Below are 23,292 nucleotides of genomic sequence, written 5' to 3' on the forward strand. Positions count from 1 at the left end.
TGGGTTGAACTTGAACTGAACATGTGAAGTCCCAAGCCAGAGGAGATAAACCATTTTTTCTAGACCTCAAACTTGGTGACTATTTTTGTTTTTGCTTAAACAAAACTATTGTAAACCAAACTGATGTTTTTATTAAGAAAAAAATGGGTTAATAATAGAAGCCCCCAATATATTGCCTAGAATTTAACAAAAACATCCCAAATTAAAGTTGGTTGAAATAGCCACCCCGTTTAAAATATTTACATTGATATTGACATGTCAGAAAGAGTTCTAATATTCTCTCTACACCCTTGATCCAAACCCCAGCAGCTCTAGTTTCTCTACTATTTTTTCTGAACCAGGCACTTCGCACATATAATTTTCTCAACCTTCTTACAGCCCTTTGAGGGAGGTATCATTTATCTCCATTTTACTGATGAGGAAATTGAAGCTCTGAGTGGTTAAATGATCTGCAAGAACGAGGACATTGATTTGAATCCAAGTTCCAGTTACAGAGCCTTGTTTTGCTAATGTAGCCTCTATATGATTCTCCAGGATTCCACCATCCCACAGTCCTGACCCACAGTCCGGGAACCCTCCCTCCTCGGGCCAGACTGGTCTCTGCATCACGTCGAGATGCCTGGGCTCGAATCCCAGCTCGTCCATTCACTAACCATCACAGCCAGACAAGTCCTTCATCTCCTCAGCTTCTGTTTCCCTCCACGTTCAGTAGAAATACTATCCCCCACCTTTTAGGGCTAGTCCATGGAATGAAGAAGTCATGTACCAGAAGGGCCATCACAGAATGTTCGCACACCCAGACCCAGAGAAAAGCCTGAGACTGAAAATCTACCTCCGTAAGCAGAGGGCAGAGAGAGACCGAAGCGAGAAGCAGGCCACTCCAGTCTGGTGACTAACAGGGTGTGTTAAGGTAAACTTGTGTCTGAGACATGCCTTGGGCAGCTGCAAGACAAAATGGATCCCTGCTCCACCTGACAGAGCCAAATGATTACACAGGGTAAAGAGGGTACCCGTCTTGGGTACAAGTATGTAAATGCTACCAGGTACGAAAATTACTTAACACGCTTGATCAGGTCAGGGCAACAACCTATTCCAGGAACCAGCATGCAGCAGGAGGCATGGAATGGGTGCTGGTTTGTGTCAGATGAACATCAATTACAACCAGACAGTCTCAAAGGGGGGTTTTCAGAAAGCAACTTCCGTTCTGGCCCGGGTTGGGCTTGCAGGACAGACAGTGGCCATGTCACGGAACAGTGCCCCCTCCACACAGAGTGGCCAGAATTCTTCCTGTACTCCTAAGTCCCTACGTGGGGTGCATAGAATAGGTGCTCAAGAATTACTCATTGGTGCTAAAAGACTTGGAACAACAAAAACAACAGACTGGAAAGAAATATTACAAAATGTTGGCAATCGTCCCTCTGGGGAGGAGATTATGGGTGATTTTGTTGTTTTGTGATTTTTTTCCCCCCTCCAACTCTCAGCTTAGAATATCCCACGTTTCTCTCCTGCTATGATGCTATGAACGATGAGAGGCACTGTCAACTAAAGAGCATTGATTCCGAGGAAAGAAGGAAATCCTACCCCAGGGCACTGGATGACTTCTCCAGATTTTAGAAAATTTAAGGTCTATGGGGGAAGCTGTCTTACATCAAGGAAACACACTTGTAACCAAATAATTAAGGTAGTGGTCTGCAGGGGAAGAGGAGGACAAAATTTATTTTTAAAAGGAAAAAGAAGAAGCAATGAAAATGTCATCACTGTCCAGAGCTCTGGAAAGTCAGCTTTATCCTGCCAGCACACACCTGACCGACCTGGGATACTTAAAAATAAGTACGGTACCTGGGCTCCATCCTGGTCCCAGTGTTCCAGAATCTCTGGGCTGGGACCGGAATCTGTGTTTTCAGATGAGGCAGATCCTGGGAACCGTGTCAGAAACAAACCTCCTCCTCCATCTTTCTGTCTCATCTCATAGGTGGGAAATCAGTCCACAGGTGGGGGTGGAGGGGTTTGGGGGTGGGGGCATCAATAGGACCCTCCTGCTTGAGTGGTATGAGCAGCCAATCTTTTCCTTCCCTCCAAAAGGGTCTTTCTCACCCCCTGCCACAGCGCTTCTGGCTTTCTTACTGTCTGCCTAGAGCTGTTTCTTCCTTCTCTCCCCAAGGGAGTGTCCCCTGTTCCTCGTTAAGGAGACTGTGTATTTTTGTCTCTCTGAGTACTGCATTCTATTGCCAGCAAATAACTTTAAATAAAAAGAACATGCCCCAAATTAAACTGGAAAACAGAAAATAAATAGGAAGGGGGTGGGGTTTCGCGGTGAAGAGGTTGGGCTCTGAGCCTCCTTTCGCACACCTCTGAAGTGGAGATGGGAGCGTGCGCCTCCTGGGTGTGGTGAGGCCTAGACAAGAAATGCATGCAATGCACCTTGCCCAGAACATATAAGTGTTCACTGTCATCCGAAGTTACTAGGCATTCTCGCCACCTTAGACTTGGAGATAATCACGTGGAGAAAGTGTCAAGGGACCCAAAGTCCTTCAGCTGACATTTCCCAACCAAGAGCCATTTTATTTTTTTATTGTTATTATTTTTATTTATTTATTAGTTTCAGGTGTACAAGACAAGGTAATACTTAGACGTTCATCACTTATATCCCTCACACTGTGGGCCCCCCTTCCCCCATCCACTATCCCTCCGACCTCGCACCGAGCCATCTCATTATATATATAAAATTATAGTTGGCATTCATTAATGTTTAGCTTCTGGTGTACAATGCTGTGATCAGGCATCTACAGTACCCCTGAGGTGGTCCAACCAAGAGCCATTTTAAAACTTGTTGTCGGATGTCATTTTTCAATAGGCACAACTTTAAGAGCATTCTTCCCCTGAGCTCCTTATCCTGATCCAATTGTTCACAGCTCAGACTGACCTTCCAAACGCTTAACTCAGATCATACGATTCTCCAGTTCCAAAACTTTCCAAAGCTCCCCGTTGTCTACAAAACACAGCTCAACACACTCTGCCTTGGAGCCCCCCAGGATAGAGGCAAAGAAGGTTTCAAATTTCAAGTTTCTTCTTCCTGGACCTTCCTCCCACCTTCTGCCCTCCAGTTACACATCGGTCCCCAAAGGGGACATGCACTTCCTTTTTTTCTAATTGGAAGTCAGTTGCAGAGAGTTGGATTAATCATATGCCTCTGTCTTGTTACTGGTCAGATGAGACCCTCCCTTGTTTTATTATTTGTCCCTTTTATGCCGCATCCCTCTCTTGTCCTCCCTTCACCTTGGCACCCTCTCTAACATGTGGTATATGTCCTCAAATATGTACGTGTGTCATGCAGGGTCTCAGCTCCCACTCCCCGCACAAGAACACAGGACATGGTGAGGCCAAAAAGGAACAACAAAAGAGCCATAGATAGGGGAGTCACACCACTATATTCTCGATGGCGGCTGGTTGAGACACAAAAGCAAACATCCACCAGTACCTCAACAAGGGGTTTTCCTGCACCCCAGTTTCACTGGCGGCCAGGCAAGACACAGGAAGTAGGATCATCACTTTGTGCAATCAGCCACCAAAGCTTGCTAACCGCAATCCGCTGTCCGTTTCTCTGCCAACCAACCAACCTCCTAGCGTAGCCACGGAAGTTATATTCGTGGCTAATGGCTAACCGGTAACAGCTGATGGCCACCCAGCTACAGCGATGGCTATCTGATTACAGCTGATGGTCATCTAATAACCGAGCCAGCACCTTTCCACATGAGGCCGAGAGCCTGGAAACTGCTCTCTGGGACTCTGTCCCCACAACGTGTCCTTGAGAATATGCAGTGTTGCTTTCTGTATGTTTTTAATTTACATAAATGCTATTAATATCATTCTCTTGCCTGTTTCCCCCAACACTGTTTTAAGATCTAACTTCCATGTGTGTACAACCGTTGCTTTTAACTCCTGAATCGTCTGCCACAGCAGGCATCCTCCATGACTTGCCTGCCTATTCCCCTGGCGTTGGAGGCCTAGGTTACCTCTAACTCCTCACAATAAACCTCTGGATCACTGGTCATGCAAGAGAACTTAACAAAAGCTCCTGGTTATTGTATAAGCCTGTCATTGTTCAGTGACAGATAACAGATGCCTAACTCAAACTGGTTTAAGCACAAGGACAAAAGCATAGATCTATGAGCTAGAAGAAAGCTTGGAATGGAGGGATGGCATCTATGAACTCTCTCACATGCCTGTCTCTTTTATCAGGAAACAAAATATCTTTCCCAGAACCCTCCCAACAGCTGCCCGCTTACATCCCACTGCGCAGACATGGGCCGCGCAGCCACTCTAGGAGGTAAGGAAAGTGGGAACACTAGTATCAGGCTTTTATCTTCAGCCTCCCTGGTGAGAGGCAGCAAAGGAGAAGAGGGTAAGGATTGGCTCCTGGATGATCAACCCACAGTATCTACCTTTTCTCCCCCACAGAGTTTCTGTGGAAACTTGGGTTGGCTAGTAGCACTCTGAAGACCACAAGCAGATCATACAACTATCTGTTACTCACGACCTATTCAGAGAAATCAGTATCGAAAGAGAACAGTAATGCTTTGTACTTGTTCAACTCCAGACTTTTCAAAGGTGGAGAAAAGCAAATACTGACAGAACACAGCCCAGGTCTCAAGACCAGGCCAGGTGCCTTACCTGCAAACCCATGTCCTCCTCCAGTGACCACTTCCGTCAAGCTGAGACAGCCTCTGCCAAGCCACCCAGGATTTCCACGCTGCCAAATCCTGTACTCATTTTCCTGGTCTTATGTTTATTTACATATATATTTACGTTTAATTCTTGGTCTTATATTTACCCTTCTGAGCACTTAGGTTATTTTATTTGACCAGTCGACCTTTCTGCCTAGCTACATGACCTAGTTTGGGCTTCTATAGTCCTGCAGCCCTGGCTACTCCTCCTCCACCTGGCTTCTAACTGCAGACTGACTGAGCTCCTCCCCTCCCCGCCCATCTGTCCCAGGGCTTCTCAAATCTTAGCATGCAGCAGCGTCACCTGAAGGACTTGTTAACACCTGGATGGCTCTGGGGGCTCTCATCCCCATAGTGTGTGATCCCATAGGTCTGGGATGAACATTTCTATTGCTAACAAGTTCCACGTGACGGTGATGATGCTGGTCCTGGGACAGCAGCTGGAGAGCCACTCACCGTCTCAACTAGCATTCAGAGCCTTGGTTCTCAGCCTTGGCTGTATATCGGAATCACCAGGAGAGCCTTAAAATACTGGTGCTTGGGTCTCATTGCCCAGAGATTCTGATTTTAATGGTCTGCATTCTTTCCTGGGCACCTGGAGTTTATAAACCTCCCCAGGTAATTCTGCTGTGCACCCACAGTCGAGAGATACTGGTTTAGATACTACCTAAATACTCATGACTCCTAGATTTATTTTCCTTTCCCTCTGAGTTTCCACCCACGGTACCCAGTTCCTCATTCAACCTCTCCACTTGGATGACTCGCAAGTGCTTCAGTATTAATACATCCAAAGCGGAGCAGCTGCAGTCCCAAACGTGCTACTTCTCTATCTCCCCCATCTCAGGGGACAGCAACTGCATCCTTCTCATTGCTCAGGCTAAAAACCTTGGCAGTAGCCTTGATTTCTCTCTTGCCTTCAGATCCTACATGCAATCCTTCCACATATCCTGTCAGTTCCACCTCCAGAATGTGTCCCCTGTTTTGAGCTCCACCTGCACTGCTACCTGAGGCAGGATACCATCGACACTTCCCTGGCTGATCTCTTCAGCATCCTGACCTTCTCCTTACTGCTCCTCTACTTCCTCACCAATGTTCCCTCCAGAGATGGCCAGAATGATCTCTGAACATCATAAAGCAAACCATGGCATAGCCCTATTTAAAATCCTGCAAAACTTCTCCTCACCCTTGGCATAAAATCTCAGCTCAGCTCCTTCTCAGCCTGATCTATTCCACTGTCTCCCGAGCTGATGGGCTCCAACCATACCGGCCTTCCTTCTGTCCCTTAAACACATTCAGCTATTTCTTGCATTTGCTGTTCCATTCACCTGCCCTTCTATTTCCCGGAGTCTCTGCTTGGCCAGCAATGTCTCATCATTCAGGTCTATTTCTGTGTCTCCTCCCTAGAATGCCCTGACCACCTATTATTCTCTATCATCACACTCAATGTCCATCTCAGCACCTATAAGTCTGCAATTCTTTGATTTGTAAATATACTGGTTCATTGTCTTTCCCACTAGACTGTGACCTCCACGAAGGGAGAAACTGTGCCTGTCTTATTCATAGCAGGAGCCTCTGCACCCAGAAAAGTGAATGAGACATAGTGGGTGCTCCGAAAATACTTGGGGAAGGAAGAAGGGATGGGGGAAGGAGGGAAGAGATAAAGAAATGGGAAGAAGGAGAAAGGAAGGCCTGACAATACTGAGTCCATAAACTACCCACTCCTTCCTTCTTCTTCACAAGAGATGGCTCAGATCAGAGATTATATCTCAGGTCCCCAGCTTGGTGACTCAGCCCTGCCTCTGCTAGCGAGATGAAACATACCAACAGCAAACCCAAATGTGAAAATACCCATAAGTTCCCTGAGAGCAGTGACCATGATTTATTGACTCTTGTAACCCTGATGTGTGCACAAACATGGCCCCAAGTTGGTGTTCAATATATTTCATGAATGCTTTTACCTGAAGGAACTCGGAGATCGCCTTGTCTCGGTGTTCCCATTAAATGGGGTGAGCAGTTCCGAAATCCCCTTCCACAAAACTGCTGCCAACCTGAGGAATCTATACTGGAATAAAGGACCAGCAGCTGCCTCCACTTGGTGGGGATTGCTCAGCTGTCCTCACCACCTCTGCAGCCCTAAACTTCCCAGGTGACTTCAGTGGACCAGCCTGTCCCAGCAGCAGAAGCATATCCTTAGTTATGAGCACTCTGCAGGAGGATGTCTCACCGTCTCAGCCAGCACATAGTTAATCCCCCAGGGGGTTTCCTCTAATTAAACCCAAAACCACAATTATAGCTGTATCAAAGCATATGCACATGGTGCCGCTTATAAGGGACAGATTTACAAGGTGTTAACAACTCCAGAGGCAGCCCTGCCCCTGTACCAAGTGCTACAAATCATCAAAATTGGAACCAAATGAGTCACTGGGGCTCCAGATATGAAATCCAGTGAGGCCTGCTGGGTGGTTCTAAGAAACTTGTGAGGATTATTTGAAACACATTCAATATGCTCCTGCCACAGGGCCTTTGCACTTGTGATTTGTACTTAAATTGTCTCATCTTTGGCCAGTAGTAAACTCTTCAAGTTGGTTCCTAAGTCCTTTTGACATGTCTTCATTAGTCTTTGTAGTTAGTAAAACTTCTATGTAGTATGATAAAGTAGTACAGGCTTTTGCTGCTCTCAGTTCCTGCCTCAGACTCAGAACAGCCATTTCTCCAAGGAGTCCTGATTCTGTTTAAAGGAAATGGTATTTGAAAACCACATTCTGAATGCTAGGGATGCTCATTGCTACTGGGCAGGTCATTATTTCTGGGTCTTGTCAGTGGACAGAAAGATACAATATATGTATATAAAATAGCACAAGTTCATATTGGTACTTTCAACTCTAACTAAGAATTCAAGTTGTTTATTTAACTTCTTTAAAATCTATTTCTATCTTTTCTCTTATGCACTGAGAAGTCTAGTTATTAATGGCACAGGGAATGATAGCAATAATCCATTATTAGTCATTTGCTTGATCCCATGCTACACCCACAACAGTTTTAGATTAATAATACTAATTCTATCACCATTAATTATAATTACTGAGACCAGGTTAAAAAATTTTTTGCATATGCAATCCCATTGTTTTTAAGTTTATATAGTCAGGTAATAAAGATTACATAGTCAGATAATAAAGCCTTTAATACTATATACTTTTCCTTTCAATCGTGGCCTAGTCTTAGTTCCACAAGGACAATTAGGGTCACACAATTAAGTTCGCGAACTCATTCTAGAAAAAGTGCTAATACCCCATTGCCGAATATCACTACAGTCACCTTTGAAGTCCTCCCCTTGGGAAGCTATGCACGGACGCCAGCGCTTAGTCCACCCTTCAAAGCAATTTTGGAACTCTTTTTCTGGAGTGGCCATCAGAGCTGTGTCGTATTACCCTTGATGTCCTGAATGTCATCAAAATGTCTTCCTTTCAATATTTCCTTTATTTCAGGTAAAAATAGAAATCATTGGGGGGGCAGATCAGGTGAGTAGGGAGGATGTTCCAGTGCAGTTATTTGTTTACTGGCTAAAAACTCCCTCACAGACAGTGCCGTGTGAGCTGGTGCATTGTCGTGATGCAAGAGCCATGAATTGTGGGCAAAAAGTTCAGGTCGTTTTCTTCTGACTTTTTCAGGCAGCTTTTTAAGCACTTCCAAACAATAAACCTGGTTAACTATTTGTCCAGTTGGTACAAATTCGTAATGAATAATCCCTCTGATGCCAAAAAAAGGTTAGCAACATCATTGCAACAAAGTTCGCGAACTTAATTGCCACAACTTATATTTTTTATGCTTACCACCAGTCTTTATTTTGACATCTTTCTATTCAGTTTTGTCGTCTGAAGCTCATTTTCTAATAGATTCTTCAGGAAAGGCTCATGAAAACAGCATTCCCTGAGATTTTATATGTTGATAATAGTTTGTGCCCTTTGTATTCGAAAGTCATTTTTCGTGGATCCAAAATCCTTGATTATCATTTTCTTTCCTTTAGTGTCTTAAACATGTGGCTGCATTTTCTTCGACCATAAAGTGTTGCTTTCAAAAAAAAAATCTGATGGTAATCTAATGTTCTTTCTTTATGTAAGGACTCCTTTGATCTAATTACCAAACGTTTTATTTTCTTTAAAGTCTAGTAATGTTACTGGACTGTGTCTTGGTAACTCAAGGTGAATATTGTAAGATATGTAGTGTTCTCTCAATATATAATTTCAAATTTGTTTTTTGCTTCAAGAAGGTTTTCTTAAATTGTAGTCATCAGGATTTATTCTGTTTGGTTCCTTTTCCTTTGATTTCATTTTTTAGATATTCCTATTATCCACATGGTGTGCCTTTTTTTGCCTACCAATGTATCACTTTTTATTGAATCTTTTTTATGTTTTTCTTCATTTCTTTTTGATTAACAACTGTCCTCCTTACACCTTCTCTTTCTACTAAAGTATTATTTATTGTGTTGACTCACTCCATTCCTTCTAATTTAGACTTTATTTTTTTAACGGTAGTCCTTTTGTTTCTAAATATAATTTTTGAGCTTTTCCTAATGTCTTTTAGCTTATTTGGAAAGAGTACATTTCAGTTCTAGCCTACTTTATGAATATGTTTCTCTGGAGTGTTTTCATTATGTGTGGGGACGTTGTTGTCCAGATTTGTTTTTAAGTAATAACTTTGTATGGAATTTGACTTTGATACTTTTCTGAGGCTCATTTTTATGTCAAATTAGTTTACTTGAACATTTTAAAATAAACCCACAGTTCAGGGGACCTTGTCTAAATTTTTAGAAAACAATTTTTTGTAAAATGTCCAAAAATAGGATTTCTGAGATGGTCTGGTTCTATCCCCTCCCCAACTTTAGTCAGGACCTTCATTTCCCTTTATCTCCATCATCTCTATCCTGCTCAATTTTGAATATCTGTTGGCTTTGAGGTTTATTTTACTTTCATGTCTGTCAGATGTCGCGTCCAGCGCAACACGGGCAATGAGAGAACGAGAAGGGGCAGCGAAGGGTTAAGAAAGAAACAGAAATCAAGAAAGTTTTGAAACAGGGACCAACGGTCTCACAGCCTCAAAGGACTGAGAGCCCCGAATCAGGCCACCTTGTGGCTTTTATTGACGCACACACAAGGAAGTAGCATTGTATTTTCTATGGCCTGTGAGTCCCATACACCATGCCAGAAAACTGGTTCAAACCAATCACCCTTGCCTGTCAAAAGTCCCATGATGTATAAATAATTATTGTTTGTACCTCCCCAGGGGACAAAACCTTTATGTTGAAAACTTACTGAGATGGAGAACTGACGTTATCACATCCAGAATCTCTTCCCAAGCAAGTTGTGGGAAGGAATACAGCCACAGAGGCAGAAGCTCTCCTTAGATAGGGGAAGGGGGGGCTGCACCCACCTCTATCAACCCCGTGAATTCTCCTGGTGGTCCCCACACGACTGTGCCTGTCTTAGGTTGTTCTTTTCTTAAGGAATCTTACCTGTCCTTGGCTAGCCAGCCATCCTTTGGGGCCAAACAAGGAGATGGCATAAAGTTGAAGCAATGTCCCTGAAAGGAATAGTCTCACAGACTCTTCTTTCTTTTTAGGGGTAGGTACGAGGGGACAGACAGGCATGCTGCTGTGTGACAACAGTCAGACACCTTGACTTCTTCTGGCACAAATTCTGTGACTGTCGGTGGTTTCCCTACAGTGTGTGTATACAGTTAAAGTGAACACTTTGTTGCTTATTTCTGCTCTAAATGTTGTCCATGGGTTTCAATTTGCTATCTATCTGCTCTATTTTTCTGTAGGGGTTTAGGAAGATCCAAAAGTTATGCTTCTATCCTTGCTGCCATCTTCTCAGAATTTTCTCAGAAATTTTAAATTTAGATTGGATCAAATTCAAACCTGAGTCTTTCCCTTAAGCCTACAAGGTAGACATCAAAAACAGGCAGTGGTCGTGGTAGTGGTAATTACTGCTGCTTCTGTTGCGACGGTTTTGGAACAGAGAATTTTGGATATTTTCAAATAGTTGTCAACATTTAACAATAGCAAGATTGCAAATACATGTTCCTATTTCTGACTTCCCTGGAATGGCATAAAGGTGAAGCAATGAACATTCTGGATTCACTGGGTCTATGTTTCAACATGGCAGCAGCGGGCCGACCTGCTCAGTGGTGACCCTGCTCAGAGGATGTGTGTGTGCTCCAGCTCACCACAGTCCTATTCCTGCTGGCTTCAGTTGTTTATGGTATCTGCTTGACCCCATAGGCTTTTGAGTTTGCATTATGGGGATTCTGGATGTATTGATTCCCTACAACTGCTATAACAAAGTACTACAAACTCGGTGGCTTAGAACAACAGAAATGTGTTGTCTCGCCATTCTGGAGGCCAGAAATCGGAAAGCGAGGTGTCAGCAGGGCTGGGCCCCCTTTGAAGGCTCTAGCGAAGGATCCGTTTCAGTCTGTCCTAGATTCTGGTAGTTCCTTGGTTTGTGGCAGCAAACTCCAGTCTTCACGTGTGTGCTGCCTGTGAGCATGTCTGTGTCCAAATTGCCCCCTTTTATAAAGTCACCAGTTATATTGGATTAGGGCCTGTCATGTGGGGTGACAAGAGGGGTCTCTGGTCCCACTCCCCACATAAGAACGCAGGACACGGTGAGGCCAAACAGGAACACCCACGGAGCCATAGAGAGGGGAGTCAAACCAATATATTCTTGCTGGCGGCTGGGCTGGAGACACAGGAAGCAGGATCTACATAATCTGCAACCCGCCGTCCTAACAGCAGTCCGCACTTGCCAGCCACCATCTTCTTGCTAGCCCCCATTTTTTCTGCTAGCGTAGCCACAGCAGTTATATTAGTGGCCAACGGCTTACAGGTTACAGCTGACGGCCAACTAGCCACAGCTGATGGCCATCTGATCACAGTTGATGGCCATCTACTACCCGAGCCAGCACCTTTCTATGTGAGGCCGAGAGCCTGGAAACTGCTTTCTGGGGCTCTGTCCCCACAGGGCCCACTCTACCCCAAAAGGACCTCAATTATATCTGCAATGACCCTGTTTCCAAATAAGGTCATGTTCTGAAGTACCTTAGAGTTAGGACTTCAACAGATAAATTGGGGAGGGGGTTACAATTTAACCCACAACACTGAGTTTCTCCAGTTTTTCTTTGGGAGAGAATCCATAGGCCCCTAGCTCCCTTGAGGCCCCAGAAAACATAAATCCAAGGCTATGTCTCTTCAAGTATTTGCAGGGGAAATATCTTCCCACTTAGAGCGACATTATCTGTGTTTCTCCAAGACAGTTTTGAGGGTCCCTAATCATTCTATTGCTAAACCAGATGGGGAGAAATCTTCAGATGAAACTGTTAAGGGAGGGAGAGCAGGCCGACAGGAGCTGCTTTCTTTTCCAATGAAGTCTGAGCCCACACCAGCCCACACTGAAAGTTAATCTCACTTCACTTACTTTTCTTAGGTATAGAGAATGGCCCATTGAGTCAAACCCAGAAAAGGCAAGCTAAGATCACACAGAGAGATGGGGAGAGCTGAACCCTCCCGAACCCAAATCACGGTCCAGAGTCATCACATAATATGAATCAGCCTTGAAGTATGAATTTTGGAAGGCAGCTTTGGCAGGCCCATCCTTGGCAAACCCATGACCTTGGTGATGTTTGCTTCAAACAATCCCTAACCCCCTCCAAGTTCAGCATCCGGCTGAACTGCCCAGCTGTGCCTTCTGTGTCAGTGGGACACAATCCTGAGGTACTGTATCATCATGGTATGGTTTTGTCCAGAGCCACCAACATCTGCTCTTTTATTGACTCCATATTTTTCTTTAGATTCACTTTTTTCCTTATGTGAATAAATATCTTAAAATGTATTTATTTAAGTAGATATACCTAAATTTTTAAAAATCATATCACAGCTATAAGTGGAGAAACAATATCTATCCCTTATTATAACCAAAAGTTACCTGTAAAATTAAATATTTTAAAAACGAAATTGTGTCATTGAATTCTTTCTAGATGCTTTTGCCTACCTGAAAAACTTGAACTGTGGCATGTTCCCTCTGTGAACAACAACAACAAAAAGATTAGCAGGTGTTGAAGAGGTGTTGAAGACACATTAGCACCTGAGACTTTCTTTTTCAAGTTATCAGCAGGACTAATAAAGAATTGGAAATGGAATAACATTCCCCTGTGTGACTCAGTGCTTTTTGGATTCCTGTCTGAGTATTGCCTACAGCCCCTTGGGTACAACCATGGTATTCCATCCACACTGGAGGAAACACTGACACAAGGGAAAGAGAACTGGAGAAAGAATCATTAGTGCCACTTAAGTCATTTCCCTGTGTCAGTCAGCAGTTGCTGTGTGACAACCACCCCTCAGGTCAATGGCTTACAACAACATTTATTATTGTAGCTCATGAAACTATGGGTCAGCTGGAATACTGTTGATCGTGGGTGGTCTTGATCATGTGCCTGAGAATTGGGTGGGGCTTTGCCTGAGGCTGGGCTTGGCCAGGGCATATTAGCTGGGGCAGCTCTGTCCTGTGTCTCTCACTTTCCTCCAGTGGGAGCCCAGACACATTCTTCTCATGGTAATGGCAAAAACACAAGACAGCAGATAGAAACATGCGAGGCTTCATAATGCATAGGCACACTGTCATTTCTGCCTCATTTGATTGGCCAAAACAAATCTCATGGCTAAGTGCATCATCACCTCTTTTGTGTGAGAAACTGCAAAGGGCATAGTTACTGGAAGAGGTGAAGAATTGAAAGCAATAACGCAGTCTCCCACAGTAATGCAATCTCTTGCATTATTTTACAAATTTCCCCATTTGTAAAATAGTGACTTTGGACTATTTCAGAGGGATTCTTTTTATTTCACTTTCACAAGTTTCAAATTCTGAAAGATTATTATGTCTTAAGTAAGCTGCATTTATTAAAGTACCATTTCTTTTAGGCATTTTGAAATAGTACCATCTTCTGGGAACTTTAGAAACCACTGGATTAGGTATCCTTTAAGTATCTAACATTCCATATTTCCAAGATTCTACAAATCTATGAAGCAATTATTCTAAGACTGTATGCTTTAACATATTCAGGATTCTAGTGCTTTTTGTTATGTACTTTTAGGACTCAACAACTAGTCAATGAAACTACATTTGTAAAGAATCTGTGTTTATGTTTCTGAGATTCTCTAAATTTGTTTCCAAGATTTGAAGATTATATATTGTAGCACACCTTAAGATATTAACTGCACTTTTTGCACCCTTTGTCCTATTTCCTCATGCAGGAGAAAGTCTATTTTAGTGAAAGTTCCATGTGCACTTGAAAAGAATGTGTATTATGCTGTTGTTGGGTAGAGTATTCTATGCATGTCAATTAGATACAGTCATTTGATGGTGTTGTTCAGTCCTATATTCTTGCTGTCTTTATGTGTACTAATTCTATTGATTACTGAGAGAACAATATTGTAATGTTCAACAATAATTGTGGATTTGTCTATTTTACCTTTCACTTCTGTCAGTTTGCTTCCTGTATTTTAAATCTCTATTGTTAGGTGCATATACACATTAGAATTGTTTTGTCTTCTTAGTGATTAGACCATTTATCATTATTTAATGTTCTTTTTATTCCTAGTAATTTTCTTGGCTCTGAAATTGACTTTGATATTAATATAGTCACTGATAAATGTGGCTTTCTTGTGATTAGTACTTGCATAGTATATCATTTTTCATCCTTTCAATTTTAATCTGCCTATATTGTCATATTTAAAACTAATTTTTTGTGGATAGTGTACAGTTGGATCATTTTAAAAATAGATTTTGGCTATTTCTGACTTTTGATTGTTATGTTTAGAACATTTCCATTTCATAACTGTACATATTGATATGTTTGGATTTAAGTCTACCATTTTATTCTTTGTTTTCTGTTTGTTTCCTCTATTTTTCATTCCACTGTTCTTCACTTCCTGACTTCTTTTTCTTTTTGGTGGGGAGGTTATCTGGACATGTTTTAGAGTTCCATTTAAATTTACATATTGTGTTTTTTACTATAATCTCTTTGTATAATTATGTTTCATGGCTGGTCTACTAATTGAAGTTTACATACTTGTCACAGTCTATTTAGAACCAATATTTTATCACTTCAAGTGAAATGTAGAAATCTTACTTTCATATATGTGTGTTTACTCTCCTCTCTTTATGTTATAGTTGTTTTTATATTATTAATACACCTATATACACTGAAATTTCTGGCAGACAATATTCAGACAAAGTTTCATTTTTAGCTGTCAAAACATTTTAAATAACTCAAGAGAAAAAGAATGGTTTATTATTTTTATTAAGATATTTACCATTTTGTAATCCATTATTACTATTTATATTGCTCTTCCTTTATTCCTGATTTTCCAAGTTCCCTTCTGTTCCCTTCTGTTTGAAGAACTTTCTTTAACAATTCTCTTAGACCAGGTTTACTGGCTATAAACTCTTTTAGTTTTCTTTCACCTGACAATATCTTTATTTCACCTTCATTCCTAAAGGTGATTTCTGCTAGATATGGAATTCTGAGTTGACAGTCTTTTGTTTCAGCACATTAAGTATGTTTCTCCATGTCCTTCTCATCTCCATGGCTTCTGATATAAAATCTGCAGCCAAAACTGTAGGAGGAAAGTATTATATGGGATATCATGCAGTTAATAAAATTAGTGTGTTATGTTTCCGGATTTTGTATCACTTGTGATATTTGTCAGCTATCTAAAATTTGTGATTTATTTTCTTCTCTCATTCTAAATAAATATTTACACCATACCCCCATGTATATTCATAATTTTCATTTCTTTTTCTTAAAGAGGGTCATCCAAAATGGTATACGGTTTAGGCCTCGCACAGACTAGATTGAGCCCTGCTTCTACCCTTCACCTTATCCCTCCATCCTTTCAAGGAGATGTCAGGGTGAAGAAAGACAGGTGTTGGCTGAGTCCCAGTCATATCCCTCCTTGGAAGAGTATAGAGCTGAAAGATTTTTCACGAGGTGCCTAGGCAGACAGGTGGCCTCCCACAGATTCCCACAGGTCAGAGAATCAAGGTGAGCGAGGCATCTGAAGGGGGCACAGGTGAGGCATCAAAAGCCAACAGTACAACTGAAAATCAGAATGAGGAGGGCTCAGCAGGAACAGCCAGCATGGCTGGCTGCAGGACTAGATACATGACATGTAGATTAAATGCTCCCTCCCATTTTGGGGTTATGTGAACCCCTCAATATTTACACATAACCCAATAGGGAAGAAGAATATTAAATTGAATGAGATTTCAACCTGTCTCTACTCCTCCTTCCCTCTTCCATTTCTGCCTAGCCATCCAGATCTTCCCGCTGTTTCTCCCATAACAGGCCAAGCACACCTTATCCCAGCTTCAGGGCCTTTGTACTTTCTGTTCCCTCACCCAGATGGGCCCTTCTTCCCTGGGTCTTCATGGGCCCCACTCCTTTGCGTCTTCCAGGTCTCTATATAAAGGTTGTCTCACTGGGACACATTCTCTGACCACGTAGATAAAATAACACTTCTTCCTCACTACCTATCCCTTTCCTCTGTTTGATTTTTCTTTAGAGCACTTACCACCACTTATCACATTCTATCATATATTTATTTGTTTGCTTGTTTTTCATCTGTCTCTTCCACTGGAATGCAAATTAAAAGCTGTAGTGGCAGATATTTTTATCTGACATGGTATGCTTATACTCCTAGCCCTTAAAAAAAGAAAATACCTGGTACCTAAAGGCCCTTGATAAACATTTGTTGAATAAATTAACTAATTAATGAAGTCAGCTACCTGTATGAATGGAAAGTAATAAATTAAGTTAACCTAAGGAAAAATAAAGTTATGTTTACTGGAATTTGTACCTGACTTGTCTATGCTTGGTGCTTAGATTGATTTTTGAGTCTTGCTGTGGTGAGAATTCTATAATCTGCCCTGGATTGGTTTCAGAGTTTCTATAATACTGTGATTCTCTGTGTGTGTGTCAAAGATCCTGGATATTATGGCCTTGGTGGCTCTGGACAACTCACCCGGAAATAGAAAGCTGGATCTTAATGACTCCAAGATGTACAGGATAAGCTGAGGGCACCCAGCTGGATTTCACACAGCAGTTCCAGCTTGGAGGGATAATTAGAAAGATTATCACCAGGAAATTGTTTACAGGATAAGCCAGTTCCAGACACAGTCATCACCACCCCCAGCCCCACTTGGTTTTCATTTCACATAAGTGGTTTTCTGAGCAGAGAAAAAAGTAGAACCCTGATGAGTCTGGTGGGCTTATGTAAATCCAGGAACAAAAAGAGGGTACCCACAGAGATCAGGGATGTCCAGGCCATCATGAGACCTTGGATGTCCACAAGGCTATAAGATGGTTCTGGTCCAGAGCCAGCATACCCACATGCCTCTGGGGGTCAGGCAGGTGACCTAAACAAACAAAGATGGCCAGATGACGGCCAAGGCAGACAGGACATCCATATCCTTTCGTAGGCAGGAAACTATGACCAATTTTTGCCAAGCAGGGATGCCAGTGGTCAGATTTTCTGATTTCTCATTAAAAGACAGAAATGCAAATTTATATGAAAAATTTCCCAATTTTAAATGTTGGCAACAGAATCAAAAATTTGTAAAGCCCATTTTCTCGTTAATATTTCCATGTAACCAAACCATTCCAAATGTAGTGACGTAAAGCAAACATTTATTATGTCCATGGATTCTCTGTGTCAGAAGTCTGGACAGGGCACAGTGGGGATGGTTTGATTCTGCTCCACGATGTCTGGAGCTTTAGCTGGGAAGACTCAAATGACTAGAATCATCTGGAAGCTTCTCTGCTCACATATCTGGTGCCTGAACCGGGATGAGTCAAAGGCTGGGCTCAGCTGGGATTCTCCACTGGAGCGCCTAGATGTGGTTTCTCCATGTGGCCTGGGCTTCTCACAGCATGCACCTGGGTTCCAAGATATAGTACTCAAGAGGAAGCACTGCATCTCTAGAGATGGGGCATCACACATCCAGGGAGAGAGCACTCAGGGATGGCCTTTTATGATTTAGCTTCTAGACCCATAGTGTCACTTTCACCATACTCTATGGTCAAAGCAGCCACAGACCCACCCAGATTCAAGGGAGGAGGTACACAGACCCCACCTCCTGACGGGAGGAGCATCAAAGAATTTGCAGCCATTTATAAAAACACCATGCACCATGTGGCCATGCCAAATAGGTCTGCAGGCTGGATTTGACCAGAATGTTGCTGGCAGCATCTCCAAAGGGGAGAAGTGGATGAAGACTCAGCTCACACAGTGAAGTAAAGACTAGTAGTGACATACCCAGAGTACAGATATGGGTGTGGAACCACGAGCAGAGGGGTGGCTGCCTGGGTGGGCTTTCCTTGGAACACACAGCCAAGGAGGACCTCTGGTCCAGACCCCAATCCACATACCATCATGGTGCATGCTCATAGCCATCCTTTCCTCTGTCCACAGACTCAGGCCCATCCCAAGCCATAGCCTGACCCCAGAACACATCTTCAGCATGGCTGAGTCATCCACTTCCTCAGGAACCCAAAACCTCAACCATTTTCCCCTTCTCCTTCCTCCCTAGGAGGAGCTTTCTTAAGTCCTTGGACATGAAAGGCTGATCCCACCCTTTTTCTGCAATTTGACATAAATGCCCAAGTGCTCCCAGGGGGGAAATTCCTTCGTTACTGATCACCGTCTCAAAGATATTCCCAAGGGGTCTGCAGAGAAAAGGGTGTATAAGGAAAGAGCAAGCACAGACTTTGTGCCAAGCATTGTACACTTGGCCTCTTTGTAGCCATTCATTCTTGCAATATTCACAATGACTTTGTGAAGCAATGTTTTCCATTTAAGAGATGAGCAAACTGAGTTTCACAGAAAGTACAAAACTTGCCCAGGGTTACCCAGGGCAAGAGGGTGGGTTCCAAGTAGAACCGTGAGATTGGCTCTGAACAACACAGGTGTACAGGCCAAGAGAAGATCAACCTGCTTAGAGCGGAGGTGGTGGGTTAGGGAGGATTGAGCGGGGCCAGTGGGGGCTAGACGATGAACATCCTTGCAAGGCTTACAAAGAATTCCCAACTTGATGAGTCAGGCTGTAGGGAGCCATTCAAAGTTCTTGAGCTGAGGGGCGACTCTACGAGTTAAGGTCAGGGATGATGCAAGCCATTCCTTACAGAGCGTTTTATTTTGCAGATCTTGTTTTCCATGTATTTCCTCACTTGATTCCCACCCATGTGGTTCGGCTCCCCGTTACCATATAAGCAGAGTCCCAGAGATTACAATATGCCAGAAGTACTAGTGGCAAAGAAAACACAGGAATGCAGGCCTCCTGTCTCCACACCCTGGTCAGTGAGGGGCAGTGGGGGACTGCCTGATACAGTAGACATCTGCCATCCTGGCCACCTGGCATCACTCCCCCGTCCCATCTTATCCTTTTTGGGAATCTCTCTCTCTCTCTCTCTCTCACCTCTGACTAGGGTTTTCCGGGTGGGAATTCCTGCCCGTTCTCAAGAATTTTTTTCCCTTTCCTGTTCCCGAATCTCAAAATATAAAGTGTTTACTGTTCTCCACAAAGTGACGGCCTATACTACCAACCACCTGGGTTCAAGGAGCTGATTTTCCGGATTTCCCGACCAACTTTTCTCAGGATTTGGGAACCGGAAAGTGGAAAAAGATTCCAGAGAACGGGCGGGAATTCCTGCCCAGAAACCCTACCTCTGACCTTACGTGATTCTTGTGGCACCGTCCATCACGTTGTCCTATAAGAAGGGGGTGGGCACAAGGCCAGCCTGACCAGTCAGAGTCCTTCTCAGGGATTAACATGGATGCCAGTGAAGAGACAGTCTCTGTTTCCTCTAGGGCTGCCAGTGGTAAGGATCATATAAACCTGGAGCCTCCAGTAACTCTTCACTGTCATACGGGGAATCCCTGCTTGAGAATGAAGCCAACAGAGAGAACCGCCGGGCTGCGACGTAGAGTGGGGGAGATGCTCTAATGACACCAATGAGAGACCCAGATTCAACCACGCCTCACCTCTACATTGTGAGAGCCCCTCTGACTGACTTTTCTGTCGCTTGCATCTGAAGCAGCCCTGACACACAGATTTAGGGGTGAGGCAGACTTGGGTTCTCTTTGATTCTCAGTTTCTTCGTCTGTAAAATGGGAATAATCAAAATTCCTAACTTACAGAGTTTCTGGAGAATTAAATATACCTCATAAAGAATAAGGTAGCAAAAAAAGAAAAACAAAAGGAAAGAATGCTATAAGGGAAAGGTATAATGGAAAGGAATAAAAATTACTGTCATGTGCAAATGACATAACTATCCTCACAGAAATTTCAAACTGCAGACATAATATTAGAACTCTTAGGAGAGTTCCACAAAGTTTCTGTATAGATGACCCATACTCAAAAGCGTTTGTATATCTCAGCAATGACAGATTTTAATATATATATTTTTAAAAAGACTCCATTCACTGTAACTACAACATCTATAATCTTCTTGGGAATAAATCTAACAGGAGACGTGTAAAATCTGTATGGGAAAACTTATAAATCTGTATTGAAGGACATAAAAGAAGGTGAAAAATACCAAATTCACTATGGGAAGGCTCAATATTGTAAATATGGCAATTGTTCCCCCAATTTAATTTATAAATATAATGCAACTCTGGTCAAAATCTCGACAGGGTTTTTCACTGAACATGATAATTTGATGCTAAAATTCATATTGGAGAATAAAGAACCAGAAATCCCAAACCTATAAAAGGAGGACATCTTACAAGACATGAAAATCTGTTTACTCTCGTGCTTTATTTAGCAATGAAACCATGAAATACCAAATACAGATTCATTGTTATGCTCCACTGTAAAAGATTGCCTTTCGGGATTAGTGAACAATGCAAATTTGGCAGTAATTTAAAACAGGGGGGTTACTTCAAAATGCACAGCATGGACATTTTTTTTTGTTTTTAATGCTCTCTCCCTGTAAGAGGATTATTTGGATTGTGCCATTGACATTAGACCTGGTCGTGTGACTTACTTTGGCCAATCATATGTGAACTTGAATGATGTAATGCCACTTATGAGCAGAAGTTTTAAAAGCCATCATACATCTCCAGGGTGGTTTTATTTCCCCGTTCCACCTGAGTAGCACATCCCAAATAGGGTCCTTGGGCTGCAGAAGGAACCAGCTGGGTCCTAGAAGGAAGACGAAGTGGCCAGAGCTGCAGCCAATCCTGGCTGTAAGATGAATGAGAAATAAACATTTGTTGTTGTGAACCAGAGAGATTTGACGTTTGTTTGTTACCTCAGCATAACTTAGAGAAGCTGACTAATGAGGAAATATAACCTAATGAATTGATAAAACGCTGCAATTATCACCCTTTGTTAGAGTATAAATGGCAAATTTTTGTAATTAGTATATGGATACTTTACATTGGTTTCTTATTGTTCTGCTAAACAGGAGAATTCTCCTCAAATATTTACAAGGATTTATATTTTTTTAAAAAGCATTTTTTAAAACAAGTTTGGGAAATGCTTCAGGCCACTGTCTCCCTCGATGACATCCATCCTTCATGTTATTAAAGCATATTAAAGATTGTCAAGTCCTGCAGTAAAGAAAACTACTAAGTCAGTGTGTCCCCCAGATCATTTGGTGCTAGAACCCTGAAAGTTTGGGGTGCAGATATTTCTCAGAAGGGTTTTTTTATTTCTCTCTTTGCTGTTATGTATTTAGCACCAGGTGCTTTACGTGCATTATATCATTTAAATCTCTTAACCTCTGTGAGAGAGGCATCATTATTCCCATTATACAGCTGAGAAAATGAAGGCTCAAATTGACTTTCTCAGAGAAACCAGAGCAAGACAATGGTAGAGGCATGGCTTGAATTCAAGTCTGGCAACCAAGACTGAGTGCTCAACCCATCTACTTTCCTCTTGCCTCCAAAATTGCCTCCTGGCTTCTGAAGCTAATGGCAAAGATCCTTTATCAGTTCTAGTACCTGCCCTCTCCATTTTACTCCTGACCACACCTCTTCTGCTCTATTTACCTCCTTCCTTACCTACCATTCCTTTCTCACTCAGGGCCTTCTTTCCTGTTATCATTCTTACACCTCTTCCCAATCTTTAAGTTTTCTTTAAGGTTTAGCTCATGACCCCTACTCCAAGAAGCCTTCCTTGATTAATTGTCTCCACTGTGAACTCTTTCTAACTTTATACGACTAGATATAGTGGAGCAGAACATTTCCCTGGGAGGCAAATTCTCAGACACACTGAATCAAAAACTGGGTAAGACCCAGCTATCCAGGTTTTAACAAGTCCTCTCAGTAAGATGCTGGCTGATGCAATTCAAGTTTGAGAACTGCCAGTCTAAGCCAACCACGTTGGTTCTTTTCCCTTGACCTGCAGTTAGCTTAGGAAGAGACAATGCACAAAATTCTGGACAGAGATGTGAGGGGAATCTGTAGGAAAGGGGCTTCTGAGAAATTTCCTCACTCTTAATAAGAGACATGATGAAAGGCTATATCCATTATGATGCTTTTGGTTTTAAGCAATAGAAAATCCAGCTAACAGGGGCTTAAATAAATAGGGGTTTTATTCTTCTTACTTTCAAAACTTCTCAATGTAGCCAGTGGCTAGTATTGCTTTGATGGCTCAGCAAAGTCTGTGATTCTGTTTGTCTTTCCTTCGAACACAAGAAGACTGCCACATTTGGCTATCACATCATATTCTAGGCAGGAGGAAGAAGTGAGAAGGCTGCTGCCAGCAAGTCTGTCCCTCTTATCCGGGAAAGTGGAGGCTTCTACATATGTCTCATTGCCCAGAATTGGCCACATGGGCACCTCTGGCCGCAAGGGATGCTGAGTAATTGGTCATTTGGTTTTTCCAACCTCTATAATGGAGGCAAGCAAAGAATGGTTGGGGATGATGTAGGGTGAGCAAATCCACAGTGTCTTCTCACTGAGTTGAGTTCCAGGTACTCCCAACGAAAAAACTTCCCGTCGGGAAGTGTTACCTGCTTCTTCCTCAGTAGTTGGAGGATTAATAGAATGGTTCCAGAGTCAGGCCCCCGGTCAGCTTGCAAACTAAATGAGGCTCTACCACAGTTGGTACAGATTTCTCCAACATGTCTATCCACTTATCTTACTGTCTGTTTTTCATCGAATCATTCCTCCTGGAATATCAGAGGGATGGGTCCTCAGAACTTACTGAAAGATGTGAACAAGGTAGAGCAATTCACGTTGAGAGATGGGAGAGACCCAGGGCTAACAGCTAGTGTCACTTCCATGCTATGTGACCTTGGGCAAGTGGTTCCACCTCTCTGAGCCTCAATTTCCTCATCTGTGAAATGGAGCTAATGAGAGTCCTTATTTCCCCTGGAGAGGTCATGAGGATGAAATGAGATCAATCATATAAAGCAACAAGCTCAGTGCTTAGTACTAAGGTAGGTGCGCAGTGAACTGGTATCTATTAATGTCATTATTATCAACTATTTTAGCACAAGC

The sequence above is a fragment of the Rhinolophus hipposideros genome (genome assembly GCF_964194185.1).
Source record: "Rhinolophus hipposideros genome assembly, chromosome: 22".
In the NCBI taxonomy this organism is placed as follows: Eukaryota; Metazoa; Chordata; class Mammalia; order Chiroptera; family Rhinolophidae; genus Rhinolophus; species Rhinolophus hipposideros.